This window comes from Aotus nancymaae, unplaced genomic scaffold, assembly GCF_030222135.1.
Source record: "Aotus nancymaae isolate 86718 unplaced genomic scaffold, 86718_ANA_hifiasm-v0.15.2.pri h1tg000008l, whole genome shotgun sequence".
NCBI lineage: Eukaryota > Metazoa > Chordata > Mammalia > Primates > Aotidae > Aotus > Aotus nancymaae.
This window is the reverse complement of record NW_026988419.1, coordinates 61,455,544-61,478,205: the sequence shown is the minus strand read 5'-3', so window position 1 is coordinate 61,478,205 and position 22,662 is coordinate 61,455,544. Positions and strand designations below refer to the sequence as shown.

Genomic DNA, 22,662 nt, shown 5'->3' with positions numbered 1-22,662 from the left:
ACAAAAACCCACCACCCCCACAGAGGTTCAGACAAAAACCTTATGCACTCTACTGCATTTCTTACCAAAAATGTAATTGATAACTTCCAGCAATTCTCTCCAGCTAAGGTTAAAGGTTACCCAACAGAAATTTAAAGACAGTCTTAGTAAAAACAAGTTACCAACAAAAGGAAGTTGATCATCTGATGTCTAAAACAGGGCATAATTAAATTTAGTCTTAATGAGACCTGGCTCTTGGTTTAGTTCCTTTCCTTTTCAGTCCAAAGAAAGGCCAGTCCTGGCCAGAGAAAGTATGTGTGGGTCTAGAGGCAGCTTCCACTCTGTGCAAGACTCCTTTTACTTGTACATTCCCTTCTTCACTAAGGCTGGGCAAGTTTCAGATCATTTTTATTAGACCTGATAAATGACAGATTTGTTTTCTAATGTACAGAGACACTATTTCATGTAATCCAAGACTACATGTATTATTCATGTCTTTTTGTAGTCAGGGACATTGAGATTCTAAAGCCTAAAGAGATTTGTGCAAGGTCAGATTATTAATAAACGTCAACACCAGAAACCAAACCCAATTGGATCTATCTTTGCAGCTTCTGCTAGTTCCCACTAATATGGAAAAGAGACAGGGAAACACTGGGTAGAAGAGGGTGGTTCACCAGCCAAAGCCCCACCCTTAAGCCTGGAGACCTGCAGCCCTAAGTGGGAATAGGCATTTCCGTTTTCATACCCAAAAAGTGGCTTTTTGGCTTGCTACCACACTCCCCTATCCTGTACCCATATAAACCCTGAACCCCAAGCTCCAGGAGCAGATGAGCAGATGAGGAGACAGGCACATGAACAGCAGAACAACATGGCAGAGAAAGAGAGAAGACAAGGAGCCCCTGAATGCTGAGAGGAGTTCAGCTGGGGGTGGTGGGAGAGTTCAGTTGCTAGATGGCCAAACTCCAGGTTAAGATCATCTTTCCACTCCATCCCCACTTGCAGTTCCCCATCCATTCCACTGAGAGCCACCTTTACCATAATAAAACTCCTGCATTCATCCTTCAAGTCCATGTGTGACCTGATTCTTCCAGAACACTGGACAAGAGTTAGGAATACAGAAAGCTGTCACACTGGCCCTCTGCCCTTGTAGTAAGCTGGTTAACACTCAAGCCATCTGTGGACAGCAAGGCTAAAAGGGCCCACTGTAATACACACCCACTTGGGCTCCTGCACTCGTCCAGCTGCCTGCTCCCCGTCCCATAAGGGGTTTGAGCAGTGATGGTGACCAAACAGACAAGCCACACCCCTGTCACATGCCAGGTGAAGGCATTCAAGGAACTCTCCCGTTTCATCACCATCCTGCTTCCAGAATGACCAAGAAATGATTCAAGAGCTTAGAAAATGTGGTTGAGCACTGTTTCACCTTCTTACATGAAAAGAAATTTAAATAAAATGTAAGCCTTGCCATGCAAATGTGAAATAACCAAAGGAGTGGAATGAGCTCTTTCTATCAGTGAGACTAGCAAAAGGTTCCTAAAAGAGACCATTGGAAGTAAATCAGCGAGACCTGGAATGATGAATATGTGACTAAAAACCACCATTTGATCAACACTGGGCAATGTCAACACTGCTGCCTAAGGAGTTTGTATTCAATAAAATGAAGCTGATCCTTGGGACAGATGACCACCTTAAAGCAGAGCCCATGGGCCTCATCCAGATCACAAAATGGGAGAAGGGCTTTGCTAGGCTGCGGAAGCCTGCTGACTCCAGCCACCAGGCGGGCAGGGCTGCAGGCTGGATGGCGGGGGAGCTCCAAAAGATGGGTCAGGAGCTACAAAAGTTCCCCTTATTATCCAAAATCCAGTATATTCTGAGGGTGGAGTCTTTGAGGACTCCCATGCTTGTTTTTGTCCATCTTTGGGATAGTGGCTTGGGGAAAGGGGGTGACAAGGCAGTACTGAGTACAGCTGGCAAAATCCCAATCCCCTGCCGCTCAAAGGCTTCCACATTTGTATTGCCTTCTCTGCCTGCTATCAGGTAACCTCCCAGGTAAAACGATCCTTATGGCTTACCCATAGCCAGGTAGGGAGGCGGTAGAGTTGCTTAGGCAACTGGGTTTTCCACAAGGCAGAGCACACTGACATTTAAAATTTTTCTGTTTTGAAATAATCTTAAACTTACAGAAAAGATGCAAAACTAAGTAGAGAGAGTTACCAATATATGTCTTTCACTGAACTTACCTTAAAGTTAACATCTTACCATCTAACCATAGGACAACTAGCAAAAACTGGAAATTAACATTGTTACAAGCCAAAGTCACTTCTTTACTCTAAAAACCAATAGCTGCTGGGAGGAAAAGGGATTCAGTGCTTTTTTTCTTCACGTGGAGCGTTTCAATGTATATAAAGAGTACAGACAAACAAATAAAAATGCACAAACAAAAACCCACCACCCCCACAATATTAGCGATATATTTTACAACTAAGAACTATTCAGACGATCGGCCCGGCGCCAGCCTTAGGGCTTGACGGGATTGTGGCGGTCCTGTCTCCCAACTCAGAAGCTACTGCTGCCTCCGGACACTCTCAAGATGGCGACCTCTTTGGGTTCCAACACCTACAACAGGCAGAACTGGGAAGATGCGGACTTCCCCATTCTATGCCGGACATGTCTTGGAGAAAACCTATATATCTGAATGATCAAAGAAAAGTATGGGAAGGAATGCAAAATCTGTGCCAGGCCATTCACAGTGTTTCGCTGGTGCCCTGGAGTTCGTATGCGTTTCAAGAAGACTGAAGTGTGCCAGACCTGCAATAAATTGAAGAATGTCTGTCAGACCTACCTCTTAGACCTAGAGTATGGCCTGCCCATCCAGGTTCGTGATGCAGGATTGTCTTTTAAAGATGACATGCCAAAGTCAGACGTCAACAAAGAGTACTATACACAGAATGTGGAGAGAGAGATTTCTAACTCTGATGGAACATGGCCAGTTGGCATGCTGGGGAAAGCCACATCTACCAGTGACATGCTGCTCAAACTGGCCTGGACCACACCCTACTACAAAAGGAATCGACCCCACATTTGCTCCTTCTGGGTTAAAGGGGAGTGTAAGAGAGGAGAGGAATGTCCATACAGACATGAGAAGCCTACAGATCCAGATGACCCCCTGGCTGATCAGAATATTAAAGATCGATACTATGGAATCAATGATCCTGTAGCTGACAAGCTTCTAAAGCGGGCTTCAACAATGCCTCGGCTGGACCCACCAGAGGATAAAACTATCACCACACTATATGTTGGTGGTCTGGGTGATACTATTACTGAGACAGATTTAAGAAATCATTTCCTCAAGCCTGTAATCCCAGCACTTTGGGAGGCCGAGGCGGGTGGATCACGAGGTCAAGAGATCGAGACCATCCTGGTCAACATGGTGAAACCCCGTCTCTACTAATACAAAAAAAATTAGCTGGGCACGGTGGCGCGTGCCTGTAATCCCAGCTACTCAGGAGGCTGAGGCAGGAGAATTGCCTGAACCCAGGAGGCGGAGGTTGCGGTGAGCCGAGATCGCGCCATTGCACTCCAGCCTGGGTATCAAGAGCGAAACTCCGTCTCAAAAAAAAAAAAAAAAAAAAAAAAAGAAATCATTTCTACCATTTCGGAGAGATCCGGACGATCACTGTTGTGCAAAGACAGCAGTGTGCTTTCATCCAGTTTGCCACGAGGCAGGCTGCAGAAGTGGTTGCCGAGAAGTCCTTTAATAAATTGATTGTAAATGGCCGCAGACTGAATGTGAAATGGGGAAGATCCCAAGCAGCCAGAGGGAAAGAAAAAGAGAAAGATGGAACCACAGACTCTGGGATCAAACTGGAACCGTTCCAGGATTGCCAGGAGCTCTTCCTCCTCCTCCTGCGGCAGAAGAAGAAGCCTCTGCCAACTACTTCAACTTGCCCCCAAGTGGTCCTCCAGCTGTGGTGAACATTGCCCTGCCACCACCCCCTGGTATCGCCCCACCCTCACCACCAGGTTTTGGGTCACACATGTTCCACCCAATGGGACCACCCCCTCCTTTCATGAGGGCTCCAGGACCAATCCACTATCCTTCTCAGGATCCTCAGCGGATGGGAGCTCATGCTGGAAAACACAGCAGTCCCTAGCACCTTGTCACCACTCTGGGGCTCTGTGGAAGAAAGGGCACTTAAAAATCCCAGTACATCTTGGAATAAATGTATTTTTCCTTCCCTTGTAATTTCCATGGTAGCTGAATGTGCTCAGATGTGGGCAGTCAGAGACTGACAGCCATGCTTTCCGACACACGTTCAGAGGATCAATGTACCGCAAATAAGCTGCCATTAACATCTGGTTACTGCTATAACATGATTAATAAAACCTAACACCTGTTCCCCTTACCCATGTTGGGGACAAGCAGATGAGTGAATTGGAATGTCCAGTGGAGTTACCACCCCAATTATATGTTCATTTTGTATATTTTTTGGGTGGGGGAAAAATTGACCTGCGGTAAAAAAAACCTTTGACCATTTTTATGTCCATTGGGTGTTTTCCTTTTTATCATCTGAAAAAAAAGATTACTAGTACTAATCATTATAGTGGCCTAAGTGTGACACTTTTCTAGTCACACCCTCAGAAAGATGAGTAGAAACCAGCACCAGCACAGTTCTGATTTTTTCTTTCCTTTTCCTCATTTATTCCTAAAGGAATCTGACCATTTTATGTCTCTACAGTCCAAAAAATGAAAAAGAAAAATTCCTTTTTATTCCTGTCAACTGGATGGAAACACAAAATTTCATGGAGCTGTGTACCATTGAAGAAACCTGGTGTCTGGCATGAAGTTACTGTAAAGAACTTCCTATAAAACACATACTTTAACAAACTGAAATGAAAAGCATTGGAGTGTTTGAATGAAAGACTTATGACCTCCTGCTGGGAATCTGATGGTCCTCAGCATTCACTTTCGTGTGTCTTCAGTGTCTCATTGTCATCCCTGCTTCTGTTTGGTCTTAGAGTGTTTGGATATAACTGAACTGTAGATGGTAAAGGAAATTTGATGTGTTTTTTGTTTTTAAATAATTAAAATGGGTCAATTTAAAAAAAAAAAAAAAAGAACTATTCAGACAAAAACCTTATGCACTCTACTGCATTTCTTACCAAAAATGTAATTGATAACTACTGTTAACTACTGTGGACCTTATTTAAATTTTACCAGGTTTCCTATTGTGAAAAGTAAAAAGTTCCTCTTCAAAGTTTCCCTTTTTGTTAAAGAATAAATAATATGCATTAGAAATAATCGTTTATTTTTAAAACTAGCTTCCTTCAAACTTCCTTGCTTTTTGCTAATAACTCTTTGTTAAGCCCTATGTAGCTGTTAAACATAGTAAGGAAGTAAGTACATTCTATGTCCTTGTACTTTAACCAAGTTATTTGTTCTGGTCTATAGCCTGCTCAGACATGTCCAAACATGCCCGGGCATTTCCCAGCTTACAGCCTATGCCTCTTCCTTATTTGGAAATGTTATTATTCTCCTAGTTTCCCATAAACAACCCCCTTCCTTTCTTTGTTCTTTATCATGCATTTACCTATTTAGGAAAGTTTTAAGTTTTTAGCCAATTGGGATCAGTCTAGATTGTGTGGTCCAGCTCCAGCCAATGGAGATAGGATACAGCAATAAGGACCCAATGCATCTGGGATAAAAACTTCTGCTTTTCTTTTTTCTATGTGCTCTCATGACAATCAGACTTCCAAGAAGCACCCTTTCTGCAGAAAATAAAATTGCCTTGCTGAGAAAAGTTCTTTGCCTGAGCACTGGTTTCTCTTTGCGGCACTGAGGAACAAGCATTTGTTTCCAACATTGCTAATATCCTTTTTCTAGTCCAGAATCCAAGTCAGCATCCTATGTTGCATGTGGTTTTCATTTCCTCTTAGTCTTCTTCAATTTGTGACAGTTTCTAAATTTTTCTTTGTCATTCATGACTTAACTTTTGAAGGTTACTGTTCAGTACCTCGATTTAGGTTTGTCTGGCATTTTGACATGATTAGATCAAAATAAAACATTTTGGCACGAATATTATAAAGTGGTGTGATCTTCCTTCTCGGCGCATCATGTCAGTGGGTACACAAGGATATGTCTTATTATTGGTGACATTCACCTTGATTCTTGGCAAAGGTGGTATCCGCTGTGTTTCTCTGTTGTGAAGTTACTGTATTTCCTTTACAAACTAATAAATATCTTGTGGTAAAGACTTTAAAACTATGCAAATATTCTGTTTCTCATCAAATTTTCACCCACTAATTTTAGCATCCATCAGTGGATCTTGCCTGCAACAATTATTATACTTTGACAGTGTTGGTCAGGCTGGTCTTGAACTCCTGACCTCAGGTGATCCACCCACCTCGACCTCCCAAAGTGTTAGGATTACAGGCATGAGCCACCATACCCAGCAGGTGGATCACCTGAGGTCAGGAGTTCAAGACCAGCCTGACCAACATGGTGAAGTATTACAGAGCTTGCTTCATGGTGAGCTTCCAGTTCCCACATTCCTTTTACATTTATTAATTGGAATTCTTTCTTAAGGATGAATTGTATAATGAAATGCTAAACAATGATAGCATTTCATTAGAGCCCTCACTTTTTTCTGAGGGCAATAATGAAATGCTAACATTGTTGATTTTAGTGCTTGAATTAGCACTGCTTTAGCCATTAGTTGCCTCATGTGTCCTTTTGACATGCCTCCATTATTTTTTGAGCAGTTTCTTACTTGAATTTTACAGCTTGTCTCTTTTCAGCATATGCTTCTCAATGTGGTAGCCTCAAAGTCCCATCTGTCCTGACCAAGAAACTGGCTTACCAGGAATGATCCACCCACAAGGGTCCCTCGACTACACAGCATATCCGATCCATCATATTCCCTGGGACCACCTCCCAAGACTCTGATTTAGCAAGTCTGATGTGAGCTTATATCTAGATTCTGTAAATAAACACCCAAAAAACTCATTAGGTGCTGATTTTAAAGCTCACCTGTGTTTGGAAATCACTGTCCTCCTTCATGGGCTATGGGAGTATGCTCCTTATTGGCCTCTAATTGTGCCACTCAAAGTGTGATCCGTGGACCAGCAGCATCAGCATCACCTGGGAATATGTTAGGCTGGGCATGGTGGCTCATGCCTGTAAGCCCAACACTTTGGGAGGTCAAGGCAGGTGGATCACCTGAGGTCAGGAGTTCAAGACCAGCCTGACCAACATGGTGAAACCCCATCTCTACTAAAAATACAATATTAGCCGGACGTGGTAGCACACGTCTGTAATCCCAGCTACTTGGGAGGCTGAGGCAGAAGAATTGCTTGAACCTAGGAGGTAGAGGTTATAGTGAGCTGAGATCATGCCACTGCACTCCAGCAAAAAAAAAAAAAAAAAGAAAAGAAAAAAGAAAGAAATGCAAGTTCTTGGGACTCTCTGACTTGAAGCAAAATCTCTGGGGATAGAGCCTAGGAATCAACATTTTTTTAATGCGCTCTTTAGGGAATTCTTATACATGCTAGTGTGAGGAGTGCTGAAATGTGCTGTATTGTAATTACTAAAAATCACAGGCAGGCAGGCTAACAAAATTCATCCCTCCAGTCTAAACTCTGTCTGAAGCAACTGCTTCAAGTTGACTGCTTTCTTTTGCCTTGGATCTAAAGATTTCCATAATTCAACATCCTCCTTTTCTTGGGTATCATCCAGTTCCAAACAGATTACTTGGTGCCTCTATAAAGCTGTCAAATTAGAGGGGGAAAAAAATGGATTTTTGTTTGCAAAGAGTGATATAAATATTCCACCACAGAGTAGCATTTCCTTTTTCTTTTCATTTCTAGTGCCTTTCTCACAGATGAAACAATGCCAAAAAAAAAGAAGCAAAACAAAAATAGCATATATGTTAATTAAGTTGTCATCTAATTTAAACTCTTTTTGTATGAGAATCACTCTTCAACAGACATATATAAGAAGTCTTTTTTTCTGTTGTGTCTTTATCTATTTTGCATATTATTATCTATCCACAACAAACCCTGCAGTAAATTATAATAATCCAGGTGGAGCAGCACATACTGTGCAATTATGCTATCTTATTTAGTATTTTAAAATGTGTTATTTGCTTCACTGTTAAAGGTACATGTTTATAAAGAAAAGATAGAAATGAGTATTTTGGCTAAGTTTGCCCACAGTAGCCTGACTCAACCAGTTAGTGAAATGCTTTAAAAATCAGGTTTTTGGTGTCACATACGACCAATCATATACATTATTTTATTACTGCATGATCAAACTGATTTATTCAATCATGTATCCAATAAACACCCATTCTGCCAGGTACTGTGCTGAATCTAGGGGAAATAAAGATGAATAAAAGAGTCTAATACAGAAGGTTGCAGTGACCACTGCTCGAGCCTCTATGGCTATGATGACAACACGTTACCTGCCCTGTCCTCTAGACACAGTCTAAGTTGTTTTCTCTTGGAGCACCCTGGGCACAACCATCCTCTTTCAGTAGTAGAGTTATACAGTGCCTCAAATAGATGTAAACATGTATTAAGAGCTCAATAAAGTAACAGTTTTAGGCTGGGCCTGGTGGCTCATGCCTGTAATCCCAGCACTTTGGGAGGCTGAGGTGGGTGGATCACTTGATGTCAGGAGTTTGAGATCAGCCTGGCCAACATGGTGAAACCCCATCTCTACTAAAAATACAGAAATTAGCTGGATGTGGTGGCAGGCACCTGTAGTCCCAGGTACCCTGGAGGCTGAGGCATGGGAATCACTTGAACCCAGAAGGCAGAGGTTGCAGTGAGCCAAGATCGCACCACTGCACTCCAGCCTGGACCACAGAGTGAGACTCCATATCAAAAAAAAAAAAAAAAAAAGTTTGTTCCTATTTTGTGCTGTGTACATTGCTAAGCCTTTTAAATGTTTATCCAATGTCATCGGTACAGTGCTGGTAAATGGATTTCTGGGGGAAAGGGCCTGATACGTAGTTTTTGTGATGTCTGTAGTGTAAATACTCTCATCATGGTTAACTTCAAGATACCCAGGGTTTAACATCTGGCTTATAAAATCCTGAAAATTTAACCATTGAGTCTACCCACGGTATGAGCTAGCTCCAGCACACCACTGAACGTAATCCTCACAACAAGCCTATGTACTGGCTATTAGTATTACTACTGTCATAGTACTGTTATCTGTATTTTACAGACAAAAAAACCAAGGGCATAAAGAAGTTAAGTAATTTGTTTAGGGTCATATAGCAAATGGTAAAGTTAGGATGTAAACCTGGGCTCTGTGAGGCTAAAGCTAGTATTATATTGACTGACATCATACTCCTTACATGTAATAAATATGGAATAAGATGGAAAAGTTATTAAAATTCTCATTTGCATATTCCAGATGATTCAAAAGCAGTCCTTCACATTGGAAAAGGAAGCATTGCTCCTTTGGCTGTGAGACCTTTTCCTTCTCAAGTTCCAGTTGTAATTATCCTGCAGCTAAGAGCTAACCCATTCATTGAAGAGTTTGCTTTTCACTTTAAACTTTGCTTATTATCCATGTAGGCAACCATTTTCCATGAGGACTAACAGTAATCATAACTCTCATTTATTGAGTACTTGAAATGTGCTAGGCACTCTATACTCTGTTTCATTTCATTTAATCCTCACAACCATCCTGTAAAGAAGGCACTATTACCATTCCCATGTTACACAAAGGAAACTAAGGCACAGAGGAGATTAAAAAAAAAAAAAAAAGGTCCAGGCCACACAACTAATGACCATCAGAGCCAGGATTTAAGCCCCAGGCATTTGTTTTTAGAGCCTGAACTCTTTTAACTACTATGTTATCCTATTGTCCTGAAACACTACAACAGAGGTGCTGGCTAATTTTAGGTCCCAGCAGCCCAACTCCTAGTTATATTTCTTGAAGTTCTTTTCTGGCACATTTTAAAAGTCTGTCTTACTGTCCTGTCCCTGGTCACCTCTCCTTTCTTACTTATGGCAGGTGTTTGCAGTGAACAGAAGAGCTGGATGCCTCCTTATGCCCTCAGGGCATCTCCAAGTCTCCCTTGCTGTAAACCTGTCAGGCCTTTTGATGTTAACCACTCGGAAGATGGCACTCATAGAACTCAGTAATGTGAACTGAAGCTTCAAGTTTCATATAATGGGGGGAACACATGAGTCACTGTGGGTGGCTAGCCCACCCCTGACATCTGTTGGGCCTGAGGGCAAGAATGCTAATGGAGGCCGACATACCATTTGTCTAAATATTTAGAATTATAAATCAAGCTATTAAACTGTTAAACCAAATATACTCTGTTCTTCATAATGCTTCAGGGGGCCAGGTTGGAATTTAGAATTATTGAACTCCTCAGAATTTCTCACGAGGGGCAGGGAGAACTGGCCCTTAACCAAAGGCCTGTCCCATTTTCTCCCCACCCTCGGCTCTGTCCTTGCACACATGAATGTGGACACTCCAGCCCATACATCCATGCTAGGTCCCCCTCCCCAGCAAGCAGCCACCCCTCAGATACCCCTTGCGTCTAGGGGTGCACACACTGGAGATGTGACCTGTCACCAGGAAGATGGACTCAAGGAGGAGGTCTGCTTAGGCCTGGATGCAAACTCCAGGTGTTTGGGTAGGAGTTTCCAGGGCCCAGGGGATGGAAGGGATTCCCTGAGGCTAAAAGAGGACTCAGCATCGCCCTCTGAAACACAGGGCTCAGGGCCACACCTCACTCCTGCAGATCTAGGCTTGGGACTGATGGTGAGTATGCTCTTCCTGGAGTACAACTTTGAACTGTGGGCATTAAGTTTAAATGACTCAAGTATTTGACAAATGGATGAAAGGAGGTGAGGTAGTAATCTAATATTTATAACACTGCCAAGCCATGATTATGAGGTGACAGTTACATACCAATGGCTAACAGTCACCTTTTCAGCCCCAATGTCCATAAGACCAATGTGAGAGCTAATGCAATATCACCATTTGGCTAATGGCTAATAACAAACATGATATTCCAAAAAGAACTACAGTTTAATTGAAGGGAAGACTCCCCAGTGCTTTCCTATATACAATCCAAGTTACTGGGTGTTACCTCCTTCCAAAGCTCCTCTCTTGAATAGGCAAATTTTGGGATAATCTTTTTTAGTTCACTGAGTATGAAAAGGGATGATGTCCTAAGAGAAAAGGTTTGACACTTAAATTTTCTAAATCTCAGCAGAGAAGGAGGAGGAGGGGGAGGAGAAGAAAGAGGAGGAGGAGGAGGAGAAGGAGAAGGAGGAGGAGGAGGAATGGGAGGAGAAGGAAAAGGAGGAGGAAAAAGAGGAGAAGAAAGCCAGTACCTCAGCACAGACAAAGTGCCTGAGAGAGGAGTCCAAGATCATGGGACACACCTGAGGACGGGACCAGCCATCCTGTTGGGAGGTCTCTATGAACACACTAGGCCTAGCTCATTTTCTCACTGGCTCAGAAGCTCTCAAACTTCCTAACACATCAGACTCACCTGGAGGGCTTGTTAAAAGGCAACAGAGCACTGGGTCCCACACTGAGAGTTTCTGATTCAGTAGGTCTGGGGTGAGGTCCCAGCTCCTGCATTTTAGCAAATTCCCAGGAGATGTCCATGCTGCTAGTCTGGGGACACCACTTTGAGAACTTCTGCCTTAGGGTTTTCACAGTCAGTCCTACACCATACTCACAGCTCAGCTTCCTCTCTAACTGCACCCCACACCACCTTGCTAATTACATAATTGATATTCCATCTTCACACCAGGTGCCCACATAAAGTGTAAGCCATTTGCACAACAAAAAAGAAAAAGCACACAGCAGTCTCCCAAGGTATTGGTAAATTAGAAGTCTTAATGATAATAGCATATTCGTTTTTCACTACAATCAAACGAAACCATAGACGCTCCATTCAGCCCTGTATTCTTCCCCAACAGAGGGCCAATGGGAGATGTTTTGTGGAAACCTAATCTCCAAAAATACTGACTTTCATAATTGGCCTAAACCACTCAAACAGCTCTAATTTTCTTTTGGATTTGTTACTTGTGATGGTATTGTTGGGGCTTAGAAAACAATACCCCAGGCCAGGCATGGTGGCTCATGCCTGTAATCCCAGCACTTTCGGATCACGAGGTCAGATCGAGACCATCCTGGCTAACACGGTGAAACCTCATCTCTACTAAAAATACAAAAATTTGCCGGGCATGGTGGTGCATGCCTGTAGTCCCAGCTACTCGGGAGGCTGAGGCAGGAGAATCGCTTGAACCTGGGAGGCGGAGGTTGCAGTAAGCTGAGATTGCACCACTGCACTCCAGCCTGGGCCACAGAGTGAGACTCCATGTCAAAATAAAAAAAGAAAACAATATCCCAAATGAAGGGCTCACTAGCAACCTCAGAAGCAAAGGTTTTCTCTGACCTTCTCCTGCTCTCCTGTCTCTTAGTCCCATTCTCTCCTAAGGCCAGCCATAGAAACTAGAATTCTTCCCCAAGGCAGGTTGGTGGCTCACACCTGTAATCAAGGAGAATTGCTTGAACCCGGGAGGCAGAGGCGGCAGTGAGCTGAGATTGTGCCATTGCACTCCAGCCTGGGAGATGAGAGTGAAACTTTGTCTCAAAAAAAAAAAAAAAAAAAAAAAAGAAATTATCTGACCTACCTCGTCTGATTATAGATCATAAGACCACCCATTCCAGAGAGGGTGCTGCCCCACACACAGAAGGAAGGAGTGCTTCTCAGAGAGGCCAAGAAGAGTCTAGGCCAACACGTCTTGCTGGGTTTTCCCACTCAGCCTACAAACATTAAATTATATCCTTTTCATCAGATCATATTTCTACCCAGATGTCTGTCCATACTTTGTTGAATGTAAACATAAAAATGGCCAAGTTACCAGATGTGGCACCTTACACCTATAATCCCAGCACTTTGGGAGGCCGAGGTAGGAAGGTCACTTGAGGCCAGGAGTTTGGGATTAACCCTGGGCAATATAGAAAGACCCTATCTCTACAAAAAGGGGGAAAAAAGTAGCCAGGTGTGGTGGTGATGCATGTCTGTAGTACCAGCTACTTGGGAGGCTAAGGTGAGAGGATCACTTGAGCCCAGGAAGTTGAGGCTACAGTGAGTTATGATGCCACTACATTCCGGCCTGGGAAACAGCAAGACTCTGTCTCGAAAGAAGAAAGAAGAGAAGGAAAAGAAAGAAAGAGAGAGGGAAGGAGGGAAGAGGAAGGAAGGAAGGAATGAATAAAGGAAGGAAAGAAGGAGGGAAGGAAGGAAGAGGGGGAAGGAAGGGGGGGAGATAGAGAGAGAGAGGAGGGAGGCAGGGAGGAAGAAGAGCTTCCCCTGTATATTTGGATCTTCATTCTCAGGGTTCCCATGTATCCATGTGAAATAAATTTGTATGCCCTTTCTCCTATTAATCAGTCAACCTCAGGTCAGTGATTTTCAGCCCTTTGCCCCTACATTATCTAAACTCTTTCTATTTCTATTTTTAACATATTATCACCTCTAACAAAAGCAGGTTACCTCTCCGTGTAAAAGACTAATGCCTCGTGTGGTTGGCTGTGAACAGAAGGCCACATGATCCAAGCACATCCCTGTAGTATTTAAGCAAAACACCCTGAACAAACCAGGGAAGCAAAGAGCTGCTAGCTATTACATTTCTGAACGATCATTTGGGTCTGGAAACATACTATCAATCAAACCATATATATATTTTTTCTCTCAGTCTTTGTGGCTTCTGTGTAGTCATTTGCCTTTGCTGACCTCATCTGCCAAAGAGCAGGCTGAGTTTTCAGGCAATTTTGGTTGGGGTATCACTTTTCAGGACCAGGAGGCAAGGCCCAAAGTTAGACTAGTGTCTATACTTGCATCAAGCCAAAATATACATTTATGAATAAATACGACATCTTTTCCAGTAAGTCTCAATTTCTGTTCACAGTGTACTAAAAGTAAATATAGCCCATAACTTTATACTAAAGTGTTTACGTTCTCCAGTAAGTACCCTTCTATCTCTTGTCAAGGGGAAAATCAAACAGGATAAAGTTTAAAGATAAAAAAAATTTTCCTGGCAGTAACCCATAGCCTCTGTCACATTGTCCATTTGGAACAGTTCTTCAGCTTTCTGGTTTGTCCACTATTTCCACAATCCAGTCCTACCCTCCTTGGTCCATATCCTCGCATTGGTTTCACCTTCCACCTAGTGATCTGTTGCTGAGGCAAATAACACGGCTGACTCAGTCAGTGTTGACTGCTATGCCCTGTCTATGTAGACTAAAACCACAGTGATTGTGCTCATTCCTGATTTCTCTCCCCTAAAGCCCACTTAAAGATTGGAGTCCCTTAGGGCAAAAGTGTGATGACAGCATTAGATTCCTCATCCATTTTCCTAATTATTTTTTATTTATTTATTTTTTTGGAGACAAGTTCTCACTTTGTTGTCCAGGCTGATCTTGAACTCCTGACCTTAAACAATCCTCCTGCCTCGGCCTCCCAAAGTGCTAAGATTACTGGCATGAGCCACTGTGCCTGGCCTCATTTTGTTGATTTTTTAGAGGATTTCATTCCAGAATTATTTTTCACTTATGCAATTTTTTTTTTTTTGAGATGGAGTCTCACCCGGCCTGCATGACTATTTCTATCCAATTAGCAATTATGAAAATCAACCAAACATGAGGAATTTATTTCTTTAAGTTAATATTGATTTTATCAGCTTTCTCCCTACTATATTTAAAAATACATATGTGCAGGCCAGGCGCCATGGCTCACACCTGTAATCCCAGCACTTTGGGAGGCTGAGGCAGGCGGATCACCTGAGGTCAGGAATTGGAGACCAGCCTGGCCAACATGGTAAAACCCTGTCTCTATTAAAAATACAAAAATTAACCAGGCGTGGTGGCACGTGCCTGTAATCCCAGCTACTCAGGGGGCTGAGACAGGAGAATCATTTGAACCTGGGAGGCAGAGGTTGCAGTCAGCTGAGATCATGCCATTGCACTCCAGCCGGGCGGACAAGAGAAAGACTGAGTCTTAAAAAAAAAGAGAGAAATTGATCCCCAGTGATGGAGGTGGGGCCTAGTGGGAGATGTGTGGGAGATGGGGGCAGATCCTTCATGAACGTCTTGGTGCCGTCCTTATGGTAATGCATGAGTTCTTGCTCTTCTTTTTTTTTTTGGAGAGGGAGTCTTGCTCTGTCGCCCAGGCTGGAGTGCAGCAGTGCAATCTTGGCTCACTGCAACCTCCACCTCCCAGGTTCAAGTGATTCTTCTGTCTCAGCCTCCCGAGTAGCTGGGATTGCAGGTGCCCACCACCACTCCTGGCTATTTTTTTTTTTTTAGGAGAGACAGGGTTTAGCCATGTTGGCCAGGCTGGTCTTGAACTCCTGACCTCAGGTGATCTGCCTGCCTCAGCATCCCAAAGTGCTAGGATTATAGGCATGAGCCACCGTGCCTGTCTGACTTATTGCTCTTTAAGTCACCTCGAGAACTGATTGTTTAAAAGAACCTGGCACCTTCCTCCCACTCTCTCTGCTGTCCTCTTGCACCATGTAACGTAGGCTCCCTTCGCCTTCCTCTGAGAGTGAAAGCCGGCTGAGGCCCTCACCAGAAGCAGATGCTAGTACCATGCTTCCTGTATAGCCTGCAGAACCATGAGCCAAACAACCCCCCCACACTTTTTTTTTAATAAATTTCCCAGTCTGTGTCATTCCTTTATAGCAACACAAAATAGATGAAGACATAGACATTCTATAGATATGTTTCATTTGTGTTTAAAGGATTCTAATTTGTGGAAGTGACTGTGTGCTAACATGGAGAGGCCAATGCCACTGAAAGAAGAATTTATTACTTACATTTCCCAAGAGAAAAGGCCACACCACGCCATGCGGGGCCACAAGGGAAACACTAATTTTGGTCAGGAGACAGAAAGGAGACAGGGGAGAGCCTAGGCCACAGCTTTTACTGGGTTTCACAGGAAAGCCAGTAAAGGCAAGGCAGGGGAAACAGTTTAGGATTGGTTAATGTGAATAATTCTGGTGGGCTTTGAGCTATTGGAATGGTCCCTGGCTGACCAGTGACTGTCCCTGGAATGATGCAGGGAAGAGGAAATATTGGGTTGGTGTGTGAGGCTAAAGAGAGTGGTTGGCTTGCATAGGAAAGGCATGCTCCCAAGTCATTTGTTCACTACATTTAGGAACTGGCCCTGGGAGGGGCAGTCTCTCCCTGGGTCTGTAAGGCCCTCAAATGCCAGAGCATCAAGAATACAAAATACAGAAAAATAGTTAATACAGGCCTGGTGCAGTGGCTTATGCCTGTAATCCCAGCACTTTGGGAGGCCAAGGCAGGTGAATCACTTGAGGCCAGGAGTTCAAGATCAGCCTGGCTAACATGGTGAAACCCCATCTCTACTAAAAATACAAAAATTAGCCAGGTAGGGTGGCGTGCACCTGTAATCCCAGCTACTCAAAGGCTGAGGCAGGAGAATCACTTGAATCCGGGAGGCGGAGGTTGCACTGAGCCAAGATTGTGTCATTGCGCTCCAGTCTAGGCAACAGAGCAAGACTCTGTCCAACCCCCCAGCCAAAAAAAAGTTAATACAATTGGCCCTGTGATGAACAGATGCCAAATAGACAAATATAGAATCTAAGAAAGTATGGTAAGAATATGATCATAGAAATGAAATACATTTTTATGTAATTAAATTTTCCTGTCAAATAAATATGCAGTTGTGTAAATCCTACTGTGTTTCTATAGTATACAGAAACATATATAGGGTATTGTATAAATGTTCAGATAAATACTAGATTTACATATTGAACAATGCAGTGATATTGTAGACTTAAACACATATAGTGAGATTTCACTATTTCTGATGAAACAGAATTATGCAAGTCTACATTTTAAGTTGTGCTTGATTTAGGGGAGAAAAAGCAGGGAATATTTTTAAAAATTAGTTTCAATGGAAATTTTATTCCAATGGAATAAAAAAGAATGTTGACATTCTGATAACTCCTTCATGAAATGTAATTACAATGACTGTTCATCATAATGCACTAATACACCGCAGTTACTTCATACAAAGGGGGTAAAGTTTCCTTAGAGCTTTTATAAATTATGTATTTTCTTTTTGAAAAGAATCAAAGAACTTATCTATTTTTTTCATTTTAAGAATAGATTGCCTTTATCAAGAGACTAGAAGGTAGGACTTAGGAATTATTTGTTCCTGAACATGAAAAAGGAAACATGCTCAAAGTTCATTGCAGCAGGGATTGCAATAACAAATGAGTGGAAACAATCCAAAAGTCCCTCAGTAAAGGAATTTATAAAATACTATTCAGACATTAAAATAAATAGATTATGGCTGGGCATGGTGGCTCACACCTGAAATCCTAGCACTTTGGGAGGCCAAGGCAGGCAGATCACTTGAGATCAGGAGTTTGAGACCAGCCTGGTCAACATGGTAAAACCCTGTCTCTAATAAAAATACAAAAATTAGTTAGGCATTAGAGCACGTGCCTGTGATCCCAGCTGCTCAGGAGGCTGAGGCAGGAGAATCCCCTGAACCTGGGAAGTAGAGTTTGCAGTGAGCCAAGATTGCACCATTGCACTCCAGCCTGGGAGACAGAGTGAGACTCAATCTCCTAAATAATAATAATAATAAAATAAATAGATTACAGCTATATCTTCTAACACAGCAAGAACTAAAAAACATAATGTTGAATGAAAATTGCAGAAATATCATAGACTTGGCCAGGCACGTTGGCTCATGCCTGTAATCCTAGCACTTTGGGAGGCCACGGCGGGCAGATCATCTGAGGTCAGGAGTTCAAGATCAGCCTGGCCAACATAGTGAAACCCCATCTCTACTAAAAACACAAAAATCAGCAAGGCATGTTGGAGTGTGCCTGTAAACCCAGCTACTTGGGAGACAGGCAGGAGAATTGCTTGAACCCAGGAGGTGGAGGTTGCAGTGAGCTGAGATCGTGCCACTGCACTCCAACCTGGACAACAGAGCAAAGCTCCGTCTCAAAAAAAAAAAAAAAAAAAAGGGAAGAAATATCACAGACTAAAGATGTCATACAGACAAAATTTTTAAATCCATAAAACAGTACTGGGAGGGTGAGATATGAGAAAGGAAAAAGAAAAGTAGGGGAATTTCATTTATTATAATTTTATTATTAAATAAAATAAATTAAGCTAATACATAAAGTGAAAACTTTCCTATATTTTTATCATTAAAAAGAAGAGAAGAAAATTGAATTGAAGTAAATATAAAATGTTGATATTTGTTCATCTGTGAGGCTAGCTTACGGGAGTTTGTTATATATAATACTTTTCAAAAAATTTTAATTAAAAAAGTAAAAGCAAAACAAAAAAATGGATTGGCTTTACCTACAAAAAAATGTAAAAATACCCTCAGTATTATAAATTATCAGAATAAGTAGTGCATACAGTAATTTGGAAAGTTAATGAGCATTTCTAGAAAATGATCAGTTTTGATTTTGATCAATTGGAAGTGTTAAGAAAATGGACCAAAAAAAAGAAAAGAAAATCAAGAAATACAAAATATTAAATAGGGCCAGGCGCATTGGTTCACACTTGTAATCCCAGTGTTTTGGAAGGCCAATGTGGGAGGATCACTTGAGACCAGGATTTTAAGACCAGCCTGGGCAACACAGTGAGACCCTATCTCTACAAAAAATATTTTAAATTAGCCAAGCATGGTGGTACACGCCTATAGTCCCAGCTACTCGGGAGGCTGAGGCAGGAGGATCACCTGAGCCCAGGCATGTGAGGCTGGAGTGAGCTATTATTGCTCCACTGAACTCCAACCTGGGCAACAGAGTGAGTTTGTCTCTAAAAGAAAGAAAGAAAGAAAAAATATTAAATAAAAATATATACTATATTTCTTTGAATCAAAACCATCTACGTGTCAATGTATCGTTATTTGGTGTACCACAAAGGAGACAGGTAGAGAGAACACTACCAACTGCCAACTGTGACTATTAGATGTCATTATCTAAAGATGAATCCACATTGCAGACATGTTCAAATGTAAAGCAAAACAAAACAAAGTATATATTAGAACTGGCAAAGTGCAATAAGCATTTTGTACTGGATCTTCCATCACAAATTAGCCCAACAAAGCATGCACTAGATCTTCACCAAAAAAACTTACTAAAATTTTTTCATGAAGAAAGATCTAAATAAATGGAGCAATACACCATATCTGCAGTTGGGATGACTTATTATTGTAAAGAGTCCACCTTTGCCTATATTAATCTATAAGTTTAATGCAATCCCAATCAAAATTCCTTTTTTTTTTTTTTTTTAATACAGTCTTGCTCTATCACCCAGGCTGGAGTGCAGTGACGCAATCTTGGCTCACTGTAACCTTGGCCTCTCAGGTTCAAGCAATTCTCCTGCCTCAGTCTCCATAGTAGCTGGGATTCCAGGTGCTTGCCACCATGCCCAGCTAATTTTTGAATTTTTAGTATAGATGGGGTTTCACCATGTTGGCCAGGCTGGTCTCGAACTCCTGATCACAGGCAATACACCTGCCTCAGCCTCCCAAAGTGCTGGGATTACAGGTGTGAGTCACCACACCCAGCCCCAAGGGAAGGTTTTTAAGAGACTTGAACACTTTATTCTAAAGTTTATTCTAAAATTAAAGTCTAGGTAAAGCAATTTCAGAAAAGAAAGGGAAAGGTGGGCTGTGTCAGAAGTGTATTCATATACAAATATCAGAAAGCCCTACCATAGAAGTTGCATAGACAAAGGATGATTTAACTCATGCTACAAGCCAAGAGACAGTTGGGTTCATACTGACAGCTAAACAACGCTACCAGTCATAGAGGTTCTTTGCATTTTCCTGTCCTTACATCCTTAGGATGTACACCTTTGTCCCCATGTGTGTTATCTCAGAATACTGTCTACATTCTAGGCAAGAAAAGAAGGAAAGGGAGAAGAGATGAATAACTTTCTATGGGACCTTTTTACTCAGGAAACAAAAATCATCCATAGGGAATTATGTCTCCATCTCATTATTTATAACCTTACCACATGGCTAACCCCTGCTGCAAGTGTCTGGGAAAATGATTATTTTGGCTGAGTATATTGCTGTCACAAACAAAATTGGGAGGTCAGTCCACAATGGTGGAGGTTAAGTGCACATGCACAAGCAGAGAAGGAAATTTCTGTTAGTGAAAAGGAAAGGGAATGAATACTAAATCATAATTAGGAGAATCTGCTTTAAGAGAGGACTGTGTCTTCTAGCAAACAACAAAACAATCAGTACACATCTGGCACAAGCCAAACAAACTAACTGTGGACTAGAATGACATAGGATGGGATGGGATGGAATGAAATAGAAAAGAAAAGAAAGCTCAAAATAGACACATGTTTATATGGGAATCTGTTATTTGATAGAGGTGGCCCCACAAAACAGCAAGAAAGGGATGCACTGTTGAATAGATGACATTTGGAAAATTGGCCCATTGTATATAGAAAAATAAAGCTGAAACTTTGCTGCCCTATATATAAAGATGACTTCCAAATGGATCAAAGATCTAAATGTAAAAGGTAAAGCAATGAAGTGAACATAGAATATGTAGAAGAATATTTTTGAGTACTTGGGCATAGAGAAGGACTTCTTAAGATTTCATGAGAGGGTGGCTGAGCTCATGACTCGGTGGATCACGGCTATAATCTCAGCACTTTGGGAAGCCAAGATGGGAGGATCACTTGAGGTCAGGAGTTCGAGACCAGCCCGGCCAATATGGCAAAACTCATCTCTACCAAAAAATACAAAAATTAGCCAGATGTGGTGGCATGCACCTGTAGTCCCAGCCACTTAGGAGGCTGAGGCATGAGAATTGCTTGAACCTCAGAGGTGGAGGTTGCTGTGAGCCATGATCGTGCCACTGCACTCCAGTCTGAAAGACAGAATGAGACTCCGTCAAAAAAAAAAAAAAGATACCATGAGAGGGTAAAAAAATAGATGGATATGACCATATGAATATTAAGGATCATTATTCAATGAAGAATATGGTAGATAAGACTTACAGCTGGAAGATCATTTGAGAGAAGATAGAGCTTTCTGTGATGATGAAATGTTTTCCATCTGTACTCTCCAATATGGTAGTCACTATCCACACGGGGCTACTGAGCACTTGAAATGGGGATAGTGCAACTGAACAACTGAATTTTTAGTTTTAATTCATTTAAATTTAAATAGCCATCTGTGGCTAGTGGTTACCATATGGAGCAGTACAGAACTAGGGTATCTGAAGCACTCCAGCAGATCAGTAAGAAAAAATACAAGACTGTCCAATATAAAAATAGGTTAAGAATATAAATACGTTGACAGAGGGGAAGCCCAAGTACCTAGCTTTAAGGAAAAGATTCAAAATCACAAGCAAATAGCAAAATATAAATTAAAACCATAAGACAGTACTGCTAGAATTGGAAAGTCATGATCCCAAGTGTTAGTGAAGATGTAAGAGCAACCCTCATTTACTACTGAAGGTTGGGGAGTAGACTTTTGCAGCCATTTTGTAATTAAGTATGTATATATCAAATAACCAATCAACCCTTCTCACCTTCCCTAGAACAACTCACACAGAGATTGTTGAGAAGGTCCATGTGAAACAGAATAATTCCCTTGACCCTGTCACAGGATTAGCCAAGGAGTTGGCTCCTTTACTCAGCCCACAGCTTTCAAACCTTCATGGGAGGGGGAGCACGCAGGTGAAAGGGTGCAGAGGCCAGGACAAGTGCTTCTGGCCAACTGGCAGGAGCAGAACTCTATGCAGGCCTGCAGCAGCATCTAGGGGTTGCCTGTGACCCCTGACACCCCACAGGGAGTGTTACAGTGTGCTCTCTTAGCTTGGCCATCTGCAGATGGCTAAGTGTTTCACAGCTCATTGTGACAGCCCTCTGTATAACAAGCTCTTGTTTGGCATCCAGGAAGAATCGCATCACACAAACAAATTGAAGGGTAGTGAATGTGGAGGATTTTATTGAGTGGTGGCAGTGGCTCTCAGCAGGATAGAGAGCTGGAAAGGGGATGAAGTGGGAAGATGGCTTCCCCTGGAGTTCGGCCATCCCCTGAACTCTTCTCTGAGATCTTACTGCCAAGCCATCCCTCTGCAGTCAAGCTGCTTCTCTCCGATGTCCAACTACTTCTTCTCTTCCTTTTTCTGCCACTCCAACAGTGGGGCCTGTGGGGTTTTTATGGGTACAGGATGGGTGGGCCAAGGAGGGCCAGCGCGGTTTTGGTAAAGGCAACATTCAGGCAGAAAAACAGGAATGCATGTTCTCACTTTGGGCCATGGGTCCAGGCTTGAGGGTGAGGCCCTTGCTGGGGACTGCCCTTTTCTACCCAGTATTTCCCCTGCCTCCTGTCTGTATCACATAAACAAAGGTAAAAGGTACCCATCACATTTCTTTTTTTTGAGTCAGGGTCTTGCTCTGTTGCCCAGGCTAGAGTGCAGTGGAAAATGAAGGCTCACTGCAGCCTCAATCTCCTCAAGGCTCCAGCAGTCTTTCTATCTTAGACTCCTGAGTAGCTGGGACCACAGAAATGCACCACCACACCTAGCTAATTTATTTGTTTTTATTTTGTGTAGTGATTGGGTCTCCCTATGTTGCCCAGGATGGTC

General features: G+C 42.4%; 1 protein-coding gene and 1 pseudogene across 3 annotated transcripts in view; one reads left to right on the top strand and one right to left on the bottom strand.

The window, feature by feature from the left end:
- The window catches only part of PDK1 (pyruvate dehydrogenase kinase 1), a 116,548-nt gene that overhangs the window by 27,015 nt on the left and 66,871 nt on the right, over window positions 1-22,662 (bottom strand). The gene's annotated exons all lie outside the window — the stretch shown is intronic.
- On the top strand, window positions 2,504-4,330 carry LOC105724032 (pre-mRNA-splicing factor RBM22-like; annotated as a pseudogene).